The sequence below is a fragment of the Podarcis erhardii genome, assembly GCF_964252035.2.
Source record: "Podarcis erhardii genome assembly, chromosome: 13".
Lineage (NCBI taxonomy): Eukaryota > Metazoa > Chordata > Lepidosauria > Squamata > Lacertidae > Podarcis > Podarcis erhardii.
Window position 1 is genome coordinate 32,371,282 of NC_138502.1, and position 12,674 is coordinate 32,383,955.

The 12,674-nt window shown below is 43.2% G+C and overlaps 1 protein-coding gene across 3 annotated transcripts in view; it reads right to left on the reverse strand.

The window, feature by feature from the left end:
• Positions 1 to 12,674, reverse strand: part of HOXB3 (homeobox B3) — an 85,169-nt gene that overhangs the window by 51,494 nt on the left and 21,001 nt on the right. The window contains exon 1 of one of the 3 annotated variants that reach the window (XM_081838081.1): positions 12,485 to 12,598. The exons of the other annotated variants lie outside the window; for them this stretch is intronic. The gene's annotated coding sequence lies outside the window, so the exon portion shown is untranslated. Of the gene's footprint in view, positions 1 to 12,484; positions 12,599 to 12,674 lie in introns of those variants that run through there. 3 annotated transcript variants of the gene reach the window in all.

A 12,674-nucleotide genomic window follows, 5' to 3' on the forward strand; every position in this document is an offset into this window, starting at 1 on the left:
ACTCATTACATGGATTGTCTTGTGGGGGGGGGGCGGACTTGTAGAAATAACCTCTCGTTTTCGCCACGAACGGGTTTTAAAGCTCGTCCAATAGCAGCTTATCCCCTTGTTCGCTCGGGTTCTTTATCCCTGACGGCTCTTCCTATAGAGGGCTGGGCTATGGTGGCAAATTGACTCTTAAACGGTAGGATACACGGGGGTCTGTACTGGGAGCAAAGGAAGCGTGTGCTTGTGTGAGCCTTGAAAATTCATACCGAGATGATTTTAACCTTCTGAAAACAAACGGAGTTGTTACCCACTCACATTCCCCCTCCCTTATTATTGCACAAACCTGGAGCGGTGATGACTGCGCTTCAGAGATAACTGTAGTAATTAGAGAAGCCTAGAGATGGATCGCCCAAGTTACGCTTAAAATGTAGCCCGTTTATAGTGATCTTTCATAAATACCAAGCAAAAAAGCCTCAAGAGTTCGTTACAATTAACCTGTGTTGCTTTATGGGAGAGTACGCACGCAAATACACACCTTGAAATGCTAATATTATTATTTTTTGCTTTTGCATTTCAACCAATTTGGGATTAGATATCCGAATGGAGATATGTGGAAACCAACCATTTCTATGTGACGCACCTCTCAAGAAATGCATTTTGGATGTAGAAATCCCCTCTTGCTTAGGATCGGGTGTGCCTTTAAACACGCGGACCACAACCCCCCTTAAACCTCTTACTCCAAATTAGGGACAACCCAATTTACAACTCAGTAACTCTGCTTAGACCTCCATCCTAACCACTTGGGTTTGGACTCAGTCCGAAACTTACGCCCAAGCAACTAGGGTAAGACAGCAACTTGTCACCCCTGGTTCTAAATATTTACACTTAAAACAATAGGGTCTTCTTGATCTTTAACAGGACTTTATATCCCGGATCCTACAACAGGCTTTATTGTAAACGAATTTCACTCTTTTCAGTGGGGCTTGCTTTTGATAGTCAACGTGTTTAGGATCTGCGCACAAATAAATTAGCTGGTAGCCAACTACGTGGTTCTGATTCATGGAGGTTCTGCAGTGAATCGCTCCTTTCCACCTACATCGTGCAACAAGGCGGGGGGGGGGACTGTTCTTCATATAGAATCGACTGACGCTAAATTCCATTTAATCCGCTAAATGTTGAACAGGAGAGTTATAAGAAAGGAAGAACAGGAGCTCAGGTGCTTCTGCGGTCTGCGTGTGTGTACTTAGAATGGTTTCATAAATTTTCCTTCCAACTGTACCATTATCCTAACCGCTGAGATCAACCCCTTCATTTGAAATTAAAATGATTTATTTATTTATTTTACTGTCGACTTTAATCCGGCCTGGTTCGTTCTTTATTGTTGCCGAATATATTCTGCACCAGTAATTCGGATGAGGAATGATCCCCAAACACACACGCATAAATCCAGGAGGTGCATGCCCTAACACTCTTGCAACAGAGTTTTAGAAATTAAATCTGTCAGCCAATCGAATATTCGATTCCTCTCAGCCATTTGACCGAGCAATGTATTAATGAGCAGAAAACGGTTAATTACCACTGCATTGCTAAGCCTCTCTGAAGACACCGTTAAGACTCTTAACTTCAGTTATCTTCTTAATTTAAGAGGATCCTGAAGTAAGTGGACAATCCCACCTAAATGTGAGATGATTTGCAATCGACTAAACAAAAGGCGCTTTTTATCGGAAGGAAAAGTAAACGTGTTAAATGTTATTAATCAAATTCGGGAATATGGAATAATCTCTCTTCGAATACTCTGACGTTGAAGGACAGTATATAATTATCTAAAGAAAATGAATATAATAAAGTGAAACAAACCCCAGATTCCAAATGCCTTGAAAATAAGCCAGCTCAGAACCCATCAGTATTGTGGAAGATCCAAGGTTAAGATATTGTCCGACAATTTATTTTAAGACAGTGTTGGTACTGCTTTCCAGTTTTAGGAGGCAAAGTCTCTACAGCAATTAATTCCCTAAAAGACAAAGTCATAGTTATTAACCCATTAACCCCTGATAGTTAATCTGTAAAACTTTACAGAACACCCCAACAGGAAGTTGCATAGGAGAACTTCCGGGATGCTTCACATTTCCTATATTACTAGAGGATTAAGGCTGAAATTTATCCTGCGCAAGACCGAAATGAATGGGCGCTGAGCAAAACCGAGATAGTTAAAAAATAATAATCAACAGGGTTTGTTTGCATATGGGAAATGGATGCTGGACTCTGCCCTAAATCCCCTACAGCTTGGAGTTTATGATAAAATATTTTAGAAGTATTTTTTGACACATCCTATACTGTTTCCAATTCCTTTGTTTATTATTCGTTTTAATGACGTGATACGTATTTTTATAGTTATTTGATTTCAAAAAAGCATACATCTTTACCCTGGGAACACCCCTCTAACTTTGGTTCAGTGATTATTTTCCCCATGGGGATGTGTGGAAGATTACAAAGATTATTTTAATTAAAATATTACGTTATAAATGTTCGCTGTGTAGCAAGGATTTATAATGCTTTAATAATAATAATAATAATAATAATAATAATAATAATATAATAATAATAATCCACGTTATTGAATTAATATATTATAGCTCTTTAATTTATAGTATACATAGATGATCACAGCAGTTAAAGAGCTTGTACAGAAAAAGAAACTGTTCAAAAGAATAAACGTGTGTGTTCTAAATCTGCGGCGACTAGAAGGTTGTGATCCAGCAGGAAGCTCTTATGCCCAAACGCCATTGTGGTGAATGAATGAAAGCACTGCCCCGATCCTGCGTAGTGTCCATTCACTCTAATGGCCCTTACCCAGGAAGAACTGCCTGCGGCACAGAGCCCAAACTGTTCAGTACAGTAGTTAGTTAGAAAGAGAGAGATGGACCCAAGGCACCCCCAACATCAAGCTCAAAATACTACCACCTCATCATCCCAGCTAACCTGCCTGCCCCCAGCCTCCCAGCTCCACCTTGTCTCCCTTTCATAGACAGCAGCTCTGTAACATTTTGAGTCGCCTCTCTCTACACTTCCTAACTCTTACCTCGCGATCGTATTCTCTCATCTCTAGCCAGTAAACAAGCAAGGTCTCTTCCCCTCCCCCCCCGCTACACCATCACCCTTCTCCCTCCCCCTCCCCTCCCCCTCCCTCTCCTCTTTAGCACTGACATCCAGTCTATCAGCCTCAAACACAAGACCCGGTCTCGCACCGCCTAAACTTTTGACCCTCGCCTTTTTGACCCCTCGGAGCTATAATGGCGTTCTATCCAATCTACCAACGACCATATTCACCTCTCCTAGTCTTCAGAACCTGCGCAGACTTTCTTTCTTTCTTTCTTTCTTTCTTTCTTTCTTTCTTTCTTTCTTTCTTTCTTTCTTTCTTTCTTTCTTTCTTTCTTTCTTTCGTTTTCCCCTCATTTCACTCAGCGTTTGCAACCCACCTCCAATCCCTATATCCACCCCCTCCTCCCAAACCACACTTTAAAAGGGTGCTGCGTGCTGGGGGGTGGGGAGGGAACTGGAAGAAAAGGACAGCTGGGCTCGACGCCTTGAGAACCAGTTTTTCTTTTATTTACCAATTTGAGAGTTACCCTGCTGCAATAGCAGAGCGCCCTGTTTTCGCCGTTTTAGTGCTGGGGAGCTGCACGGTTGCAGAAGGTGGCTCGCGGCTCCCCCCACCCCGCAGTGGGGAGGGCGGGGTTCGCCGTGCATTTGGGCGAAGCTTCCAGGGGGATAAATGAAGACTTCTTCAAAGAGCTCGCCAGAAAGGCTCAGGAAGTGACCCTGGATAGCTGCGGTGGATTGGTCTGAAGCGGGCTCTGCTGGTTATACTGAGTTGTTACAAGCTTTTGAGATTTCCGCCCCCCCCCCCCATTCCAATCTCGCCACCCCACCCCCCTCTTTCGCACACCGATATAATACTTCGCAGAGTTTATTTTAAGGGAAGTTTGCCTTTTTTGTGCCTCCATCTGCGAAACAGCAGCAGGACCTTCATTAAACCGTGTTTCAATAAATCCCAAAAGATCAGGTAGTGTTAGTTTGCACCCAAGCCAGGAACAACAACAACCCGAAATAAAAACTTGCGGAGTTGGGGCCCTTTAGAGTCCAGAACTGAACTGGCTTAAGTTGCAATCCTACGCACTCTTAGTTGCGAGGCATTCCCATTGGGTTTCACTTGGGCTTAGGTTCTGGGAACGACCACGGAACATGCAAGAACCCCCTTCATGAGATACAATATTTTGAGGTGTATTGAGCCACACTCAGGAAAAACACTTAAATTACTCAAGTCCACTGATTTTAGTGGGTCTACTCTTAGTATGACAACCGTGGGGAAGCACCCAAGAGTTGCGCCCTTTTAGCAAAGCAGAATGAACATTTCATTCTAATTGCACTGCTGTTGTTTTAAATAAAGCAGCCCAAGAGAGGAAGAACAGAATCATGGAAGGAAGATCTTCTAAATTCCTTTAAGGCACCCAGCCCTCACACACATATATGGATAAATTTGGGGCAGTGAGACAGAGTGATATACTTGGGAAAGAGCATTAAAACTGTTCAGGAGCTGTTGATTTCTTATGAGACACAAATCAAAACTGTCATCTTCAAAGTTAACGTTTATTTCATGTGTGGAAGGAACAGAGGGCTGTGACCTTTGGATGAAGAATATGCACGTGCTGATCAATTACCCTGTTAACAGATGTTGGTACTATCATGTCATCTGATCAAACCTTCATCCCCCAGAAACCAAGTCGGCAACGTGTTTCTATAGGTCAAATGATTTATTAGGGAGTAATAAATATATAATCTCATATAAACGATACCTCAGTCTTACTTCTTTCTTTTGTCCGTCCATCCAAGCACCAACCAAGCAACACATTTACGTAGCAACGCCAATGCAGTCAAAGCGGTTTACAATGGTAAGGAAAAATAGAGGAGGAGGGAAGAAGAAAACAAGCAAACTCAAGCACTAGTTGGTATCATCTCTATCACCTCCATTTGCTTGGGAATAGCTCCCATGAATATTTTGAAGCGTGTTTGAAGCAATCAGGAGAGTGGTGATATTCGTTTCCTCTTCTAACAAGGCGTGTGCGGGTAAACACCTACGAAAACTTGCTTCTCCATATCATCTAGCCGGCTATATCTTCTCCCCTTAACACTCCCCCCCCCCCAGCAAAGTATTTTTCACTTCTCACCTTTTCAACAACATCCCAGGCTATCATCGTTGTTCTCCTTTCTACAGACTGGAGGGAGACTAACGCTGAGTGACAGCGGCTTGCCAGGGGCTGCCCAGAAAACAATGTTTGAGATTAGCTCCTGTCCAGGCCATGCCACCCATCCTCTCGACTATGTTCTTGTCTGCATATACTTGGTCAAACCAGAATGGGTGCTCATTCGTTTGTTCTTAATTTCAGCTGTGGCGTGTTTTTGTGTTTTTGCTTGGTTTTAATTTCAACAAACCGAATAAGGTTCCGAATTGTGGAAATTTGGAAGGAGAGCTTACAGAAGGCGTGGGTGGTTGTGAAAGACCACTAAAACATGAGCCTTAAAATGAGACTCTCCCCCCAAGTACTTGAGGAAGAGTCACCCATTGCATTTTGATTTGGGGCGGGCAGGCGGGGGCGGGGTGGGGGAGAAGAAGAGGGGTTCTCCTATATAGATGCTGCTCTTTACCTCTCTGTCTGCTGACCTGGGAATGATCCCGAGTTCCTATGAATTATTGATGAGCTATAAGGACCGTTCCCCCCCTTCTTTCAGTATGCAAACCCCATTACACTGTTAAAATGGCGATTTAATCGTTTAGAATAGCTTTGCTTTGCTTCCTGCTCGCGCCCTCTCCCCCCTCCCCTCAAGACAACTCATTTGTGCCCCCTTTTCATTTAATTTTCTTAATTAAAATCCTTTCACAGATTTTAATCCCTCTCCTTTTCTCTTCTGGTAAAGGAGAGAGAGAGAGAGAGAGAGAGAGAGAGAGAGAGAGAGAAGGACCTTATAGTTAAAAGAGCGAAACTGCTTTTAAAAACCAGTTGTTTTAAACAATCGTAAACCCGCCAGCTTATTTTTAAATCAAGAAGAATAGGGGCGGTATTTTTTCTTTGGTGTTTTAATCCGGATTACAGTGCTTTTTAAAGGGGGGATGGAACAAACTCGAGATAATTCAGCAACCACTCTTGCACCATGAAATGATGCCTAGTTGGGCAAAGAGAGATATAATAATGAACATTATGTGGGTGGGAGGGAGTGTGGAAATAGCGAGACAGACAGACACCTATGGCATCCTACAGCCAAAGTTAAGATCATTATGCAGTGCAATCTCATACATGACTCGCACTGTGTTCAGTGGGGCTTACTCACAGGTTGGTATTGATAGGATTACAGTTTAAGTCCCGTTGGTTTTATTGATGGAATGAAGCAGGTGCCTGAATCTCTCCCGTTGAACTAAATGGCATTTTAAAGTGCTCAGGTTGGTGGAATCGAGGTCCTGTTTTATTTTTGCTTCTAGTGCCTGTGGCCGGGTACTTAAAAAAAAAATAATACAAAAAAAGTCCCCTCCTATATCCGAATTAAAACAGTTTTTAGCAACATAATATGGGCTCAAACTCCTCATTTCCGCCATTAGTACCTCTGGAAGATCCATTCTGTTATTTGACTTGGGTACAGATAGAAGGCAGAAATCGGGAGCAAACATAAATTCTTATGCGATTATCTGCATCCTTTTCTCTGCCTCTTGCTTTTGGAAGTGTGCAGTCCTAGACACACATCCCTGAGAGTCCCATTGAACTCAACGGGAACTACTTCTGAATATGTATGGCTAGGGTTGCACTGTAAGAGAAGAGAGACTGTCTCCACCATTGCTATACTGTTTACTAAAAGAAAGGAAAATAACACACACCCGCTATCAAAGTCCTTCTACACACTTTGCTACACATGCCATCATCTTGTAAGATGTGAGTTCAGGGCCCAATTTTGGATAGGAGGTGTATTCCCAGCAGCTGACAGGGGGGAAATAAACCACTTCACTTTGTTCTTAAATATCCATTTGTCTACGGCCCTGATAAACAATAACCTTAGAGCTGGGTATCACCACAGGCATGTGGAAAAGCTTGCAAGTTAAATGTATATATTTAACCAAACATCTGTGCAAAAGCTTGGAATGCCAAAAATTCTGCATGGCATAAGTGCTTGAATCTGCTTTCCTACAACACATTACATGACAATTGCTTCAAAGTAGGGTTGAGGTGCCTGCAAGCCACAAAGCAAATATTTTGGAGACACTTCTCCACTCTATCCAGACGTAAAAGCTTTGTGGCCAGTTTAGTAAATCTCTTTAGCTATCTATATAAATATCTGTGCAGGTTATGCTCATGCATAGTGAGTAGATGGCTATAAGGTCGTGTTTGAGTGTGTGTGTGTGTGTGTGTGTGTGTGTGTGTGAGAGAGAGAGAGAGAGAGAGAGAGAGAGAGAGAGAGAGAGAGAAAGGGGGTATTCATACAATGGTTTATACACACACATGCGCCTGCAATGAATAGGGTGGACTGGTTATCATGAGGCCAACAGAGTTCAAGGGGAGTTTATCCATTGACTTCAAAGAACATTGGATCTGACCTTTTGTGGTCAAGAAGTCAACTATTGTCGCCTGACAAACGTACTACTTAGAGAGGTGTATATTGGCTGGTCTGGAGCAGATTGTCTCCTCCTCCCCAACACCCCCCCTTCACAATTTGTGAGGATAGGCTGGAAAGATTAATTGGGAAAGATTCGAACAGGATGCATAAAAGGCCCACTTCTGTTTTGGGAAGGTCTGGGATCTTTGGGGGAGGGGCAGGGAGGATGTGTATGTGTGTGCAGTTTATTATGTACAACTGCTAATTACAGTAGCAGACTACTACTACTACTCTTGAAATTCACCATCACTGTTACAATAACTTTACTAGTAGAGGTGTACAAAAAAGAAAGAAAAGAAAAGCCACAGTCCTAAATACCCCCGGACACTGTACCTAACCAATATTATTGAAACCAATGTGTCTTAATTTTCACTTCCCTGTTTGGAATGGACGATTTTCGACTCCTACTACTACCCACCCCTGAATCTTGTTCAGTAGTAGCAACTTCTCCACTGCGTGATATCATGAAAAGAGAAAAAAATTGCAGGGAGAAACTTCAAAAGACCAAATATAATTCGGATTTGCAGAATTCGTGAAGAGAAAATATTATTATTATTATTATTAATGCAAACTCCATTGTATAGAATTGTATTGAATATGATATTATCTAGATATGCTGTATATACGACTAGTGTTTCTTGTTTACATTGTATATAATGAAATTTCACTACTACTACTACTACTACTACTAATAATAATAATAAACGATAGGCAATTGGAGGTGAGTAGTATTTTCTGGTGAAACCCTCCTGTATCTAGGAAGAATTGCCTTCCTGTTTACTCTCCCATGAAGACTTTCTCAAGCCGTTGCAGGGAAAAGCAAACAAACTAAGAACAAGGAACAAGAATAGGAAGAAAAAGATAAGAGAGGAATTTCTACTTTTCCTTACTATAAACTCCCACTGGCCATAATAAACACTGGGGTTTGTGGAGAAAGAAAAGCAACTTTGGAAAACACACCAGGAGAAGAAAAGTGAGTTATAGAAGGGAATCTTTGACTTAACTCTGAATGCAGATGAACAGAATATGCACAGAAAACCTAAAGAATTTTGCCTCCTCTGTTGGGACAGTTCTAGCTTGCGGAAAGGATGTAACAGGGGGGCGGGGAAGGGAGGTCAGGTTTAGGACTGCGGATCAGTGGCCAGGCTTAACAGATTCTGAGATGTTTCTACTTTCCCTTCTTTAGATGTTTTGGGCAGGACAGAAGCAAGGGAAACACCCACCGGTCACCTTTATGAAGGGGTGGCCTCCCTTGTGCCGTCTTTCTTTCGACGCACGGAATGCCCTTCCCATTAAAATGGAACCGGATGGAATCAGCCCAACAAACACAACGGCCAGGATCAAACGAGGGGCTAGGGATGGGACGCTGGACCTGGTTCTCTTGAGACACCGCAGGTATCATCCTGATAGGATGCCCTTCTTGCCTTGGCTATGTGGGATAGCAGTCCTGCAGCGTAATCCTAGGCATGTTTCCTCGGAAGTATGGCACACTGAGTTGCAAAGAGCATACTCCCCCAACTTACCTAACCCCACTTACGTATTGAATTTGAGTGCAATAGGGCTTTACTCAGGCGTGGTTAAGGCTGCAGTGTCAGCCTGCATAGGATCGCAAGCCTTCCTGCCACATATGCCGCAATACGCAAGTGAGAAATGTAGGTATGTAGGTGCATAGGCGTGGGGATTAATCGTACAGGCAGATAAATCACAAACATGCAAAGAGAGAAGTGTGGACTGGATAGGAAGAAAGGGAGGTTCATGGAATGGAGAAACTCACGGATGGGTGGTGGAAATTTCCTTAGCAATAAGGTCCTCTGTTTTCCGACCCTGGAAACCAGAGATCTCCATTCTTCCCATCCATAGGTATTACTCCTTCACTCTGTGCCCATAGTCTGGATTATTGCCCAGTATCCCAGTGCCAATAAAGTGGCCGGAATGGAAAGCAATGTCGTTCATATATGTGTATGAGCGCCCATACCAAACGTCGGCGTCCTTCCTGAGACCAGATACAGATTCGATGAGACCGCAGTATTTCATAGAGCAGATAAGAGTGCATGACTGGCGCACAGCCTGCGAACCTAAACGGGTAGCATTCCTTTCTCCCTCATTCTGTGGAGATGTATCTATCTATTTTACAGGTGTGCATGAGTGTGTAAGCTGGCTTGTGGCAGCCCCTAAAGTTTGACTCATTTATTTCGTGTTCAAGAGCACGATCCAGTCAAGGTTAAAGTTCCATTTAATTCAATGGAATATATTTACGCAACTGCCTAACTCTTCAGCTGAATTATATGGGAGTAGGATGTGCTTAAGGATAGGTGGGTCATAACTCCAAAGGGTTTTTCCAGAAGAACAAAGGTGTACTGTATTATGTACTGAGAGACATTCGGAGTAAGGTTTTAGAGAATATGGTCTTTCCCCATTCAAGCCAGCAAGCCACCATCACCAGGCACACTGCACAACTGCAGTCAAGGGTGTTCTCAGATCCTGGTCTCAGAGAAGGGCACAGAGTCAATAGGGGACAGTCTTCAGAAACAGGAGGAAGGATGGTCTAAATGTTGTAGGAAGGGAGAAGCAGCAAAAGTGGTCCCTTTTATCCTGCACCGAAAGACATGTGTCTACCAAATGTTACACAGCCCTAAAGATCCTAGCTTCAAGCAATGGAGGGGGGAGGGAGGAAAGGGGGAATATAACACTTGGAAAATATTCTTTAACCCACAAAACCACCAGAGTTCATCCAGCAGGGTTACTTACTTAAAGTCTATTTCAATGAATAGTGTTCTTGCCTAGGCCCCATGCATTTAAATGGAACTTGTGAGAGATAATTCAGGTTGGAAAATGGTACCTTCGCACCAGCTCATTTTTGAAAGCGGGTGCGGAAATATGCAAAAAAAACCGCACAACACCCCAAAACCCACAATGCCTACAAATCAGTTAGAAACTGCTCTGCTTATGGAAAAGCAAGGCCTCTTTGAATCTCTGATTTACTAGTAATTTCCATTAAAATGAAGAGGAGCGAGGTAGCATAAAGGAGAAGGGCTGGTAGCGAGGTTACAGCAGAGTCAACATCTCATTTCATCGGTCCGAATGAGTTTGTGGTTTGTTTGTTTTTAAACGCCAACACACAATTTACATTTCAGTTCTGTGCTACTTTATTCAGAGGTAAGCTCACAAAGCACAGTGGGATATACCCCAGATATAAGTGTGCATAGGTTTGCATAGGAGAAGACTGCATATACCGTTGAAGCCTATGGAATGCAGCTGTCATTGTGAAGCCCTGAGGCTCCCTCTTATCTAAGTCCAGGACTGAAGATCCTATACAGCCCCTTATTCCTGAACGTAAGAAGCAAGCAAGCTTCAAAACTCAAACAAGGTTTGTCCCACTCCCTCCCTGTGTTTTAAAATATTTCATTTGGCTGATCCAACAACAACAGTAAATAGAAGTTTCTAAAGCTCTTTGGTATAATCGCGTTAAAGTCCAGAGTCAAACAGCTTTAGGTCAAGTGCTGGATGTTTATGCTTAAAGCATCCTCAAGACAAGAGGATTTTTTACATTCATTGATCAGCATCTGGATTAGGCCCCACCTGGAAAGCCTCTGCTACCTTTATGATGAACCTTTTCTATTTGGACGGAAGAAACGGGAAGTTTCAAACATTTATGGGGCATGGAGCAGTATCTCTCCCCTCCTCCAAAAAAAACTCATTTCCCTTTTCCAAAGGCGCCTTGCTTCGGACAGAGAAGATTCCATAAGTGGGCGAGATGGAAACCTGCCCCATTTAACAAACCGCAGTCTCTTCCACCTTTATATCAGCCAAGCAACTAGCCTGGGCACATTGACTTGGAAGTAAGCCCAACTTGATTCACGGTGCTTACTTCCGGGGGGGGGGGAAATATGCATAGTAGGGAGTTGCACAAGACACGGGGACGCACCATATAGGACACTATCCATGGGAAAGTACATGCTCTTTGATCTTCATTTCCACCAGGCTTGCGCAGGAGAACTTCCCAGGCCCATGGTTAGCAGCAACATGTGGAAAATTGCTAATATACCGAGGAAGCGAAGGAAGATACCTTGTAAAATGGGGTGTGGGGGTTGGGAGGCCAAAGGAAACGTCCCGAACGACAGAAATACTGAAGAATGGGGAGGGGGATTTAAATTGTGAACGTCCAATGTTCTGACGGTAAGTTATTCAGGAATACACACACACACGCGCGGTTAAAAAGCAAGAGTGTCTCTCAAAGTCTACATTTTGCTTTCCCAGCGTGCGCACACACAGGACACACAGACACACGCAGACAGAACAGCCTCTGTTGAAAGCAAGCCGTCGAAATCAATCCTACTGATTCTGATAGGAATCACTTCTAAGTAAGTGTGCTTAAGACCTAGACATCAATACACGCCCAATACCTGAATACACCTGCAAAGTGCTTTACAAGAGCTACCAAGGACCTCAGCGAAGTTGTCATACCTAATCCCCTCTCTCCCTCGAGCAAAATCCTTGGAGCACTCCGCAGTGACATCGCCATTCATCGAGATGGAACGCTTCATCTTATTTCCTCTTCTTCTGCTAACCATATGCCTATATACACACACACACACACACACACACACACATACATACATACATACATACATACATAACGTGGGCCACTCCAAGGGAGTACTGGGGCCTTAACATTCATTTAGTTAAGACTGTACAGAAGCAAGCTGGAAAGAGAGACGAGAATCCCTTCCCCCCGCCCAATCTCTAGCAATCTAGCCTTTTAAAAGTCATTTAACCAGATAGTATTTCAAGAGAAACTTACTTTAAGCTTAGCAGTTTCTAAGTCCTCTGGAGTAAACACTGAACCATCAATGCTTCCTGTTCCAGCAATGGAGAAGCCTTTATCTAGCCTGGAAAAGTGATCTCCCATTCCTGCCCCTCTCCAAGCCAAAGCAGGCAGTTAAAATGTCACTTAACATTCTGGAGAATGTGAAATATATTGTACATTGTCA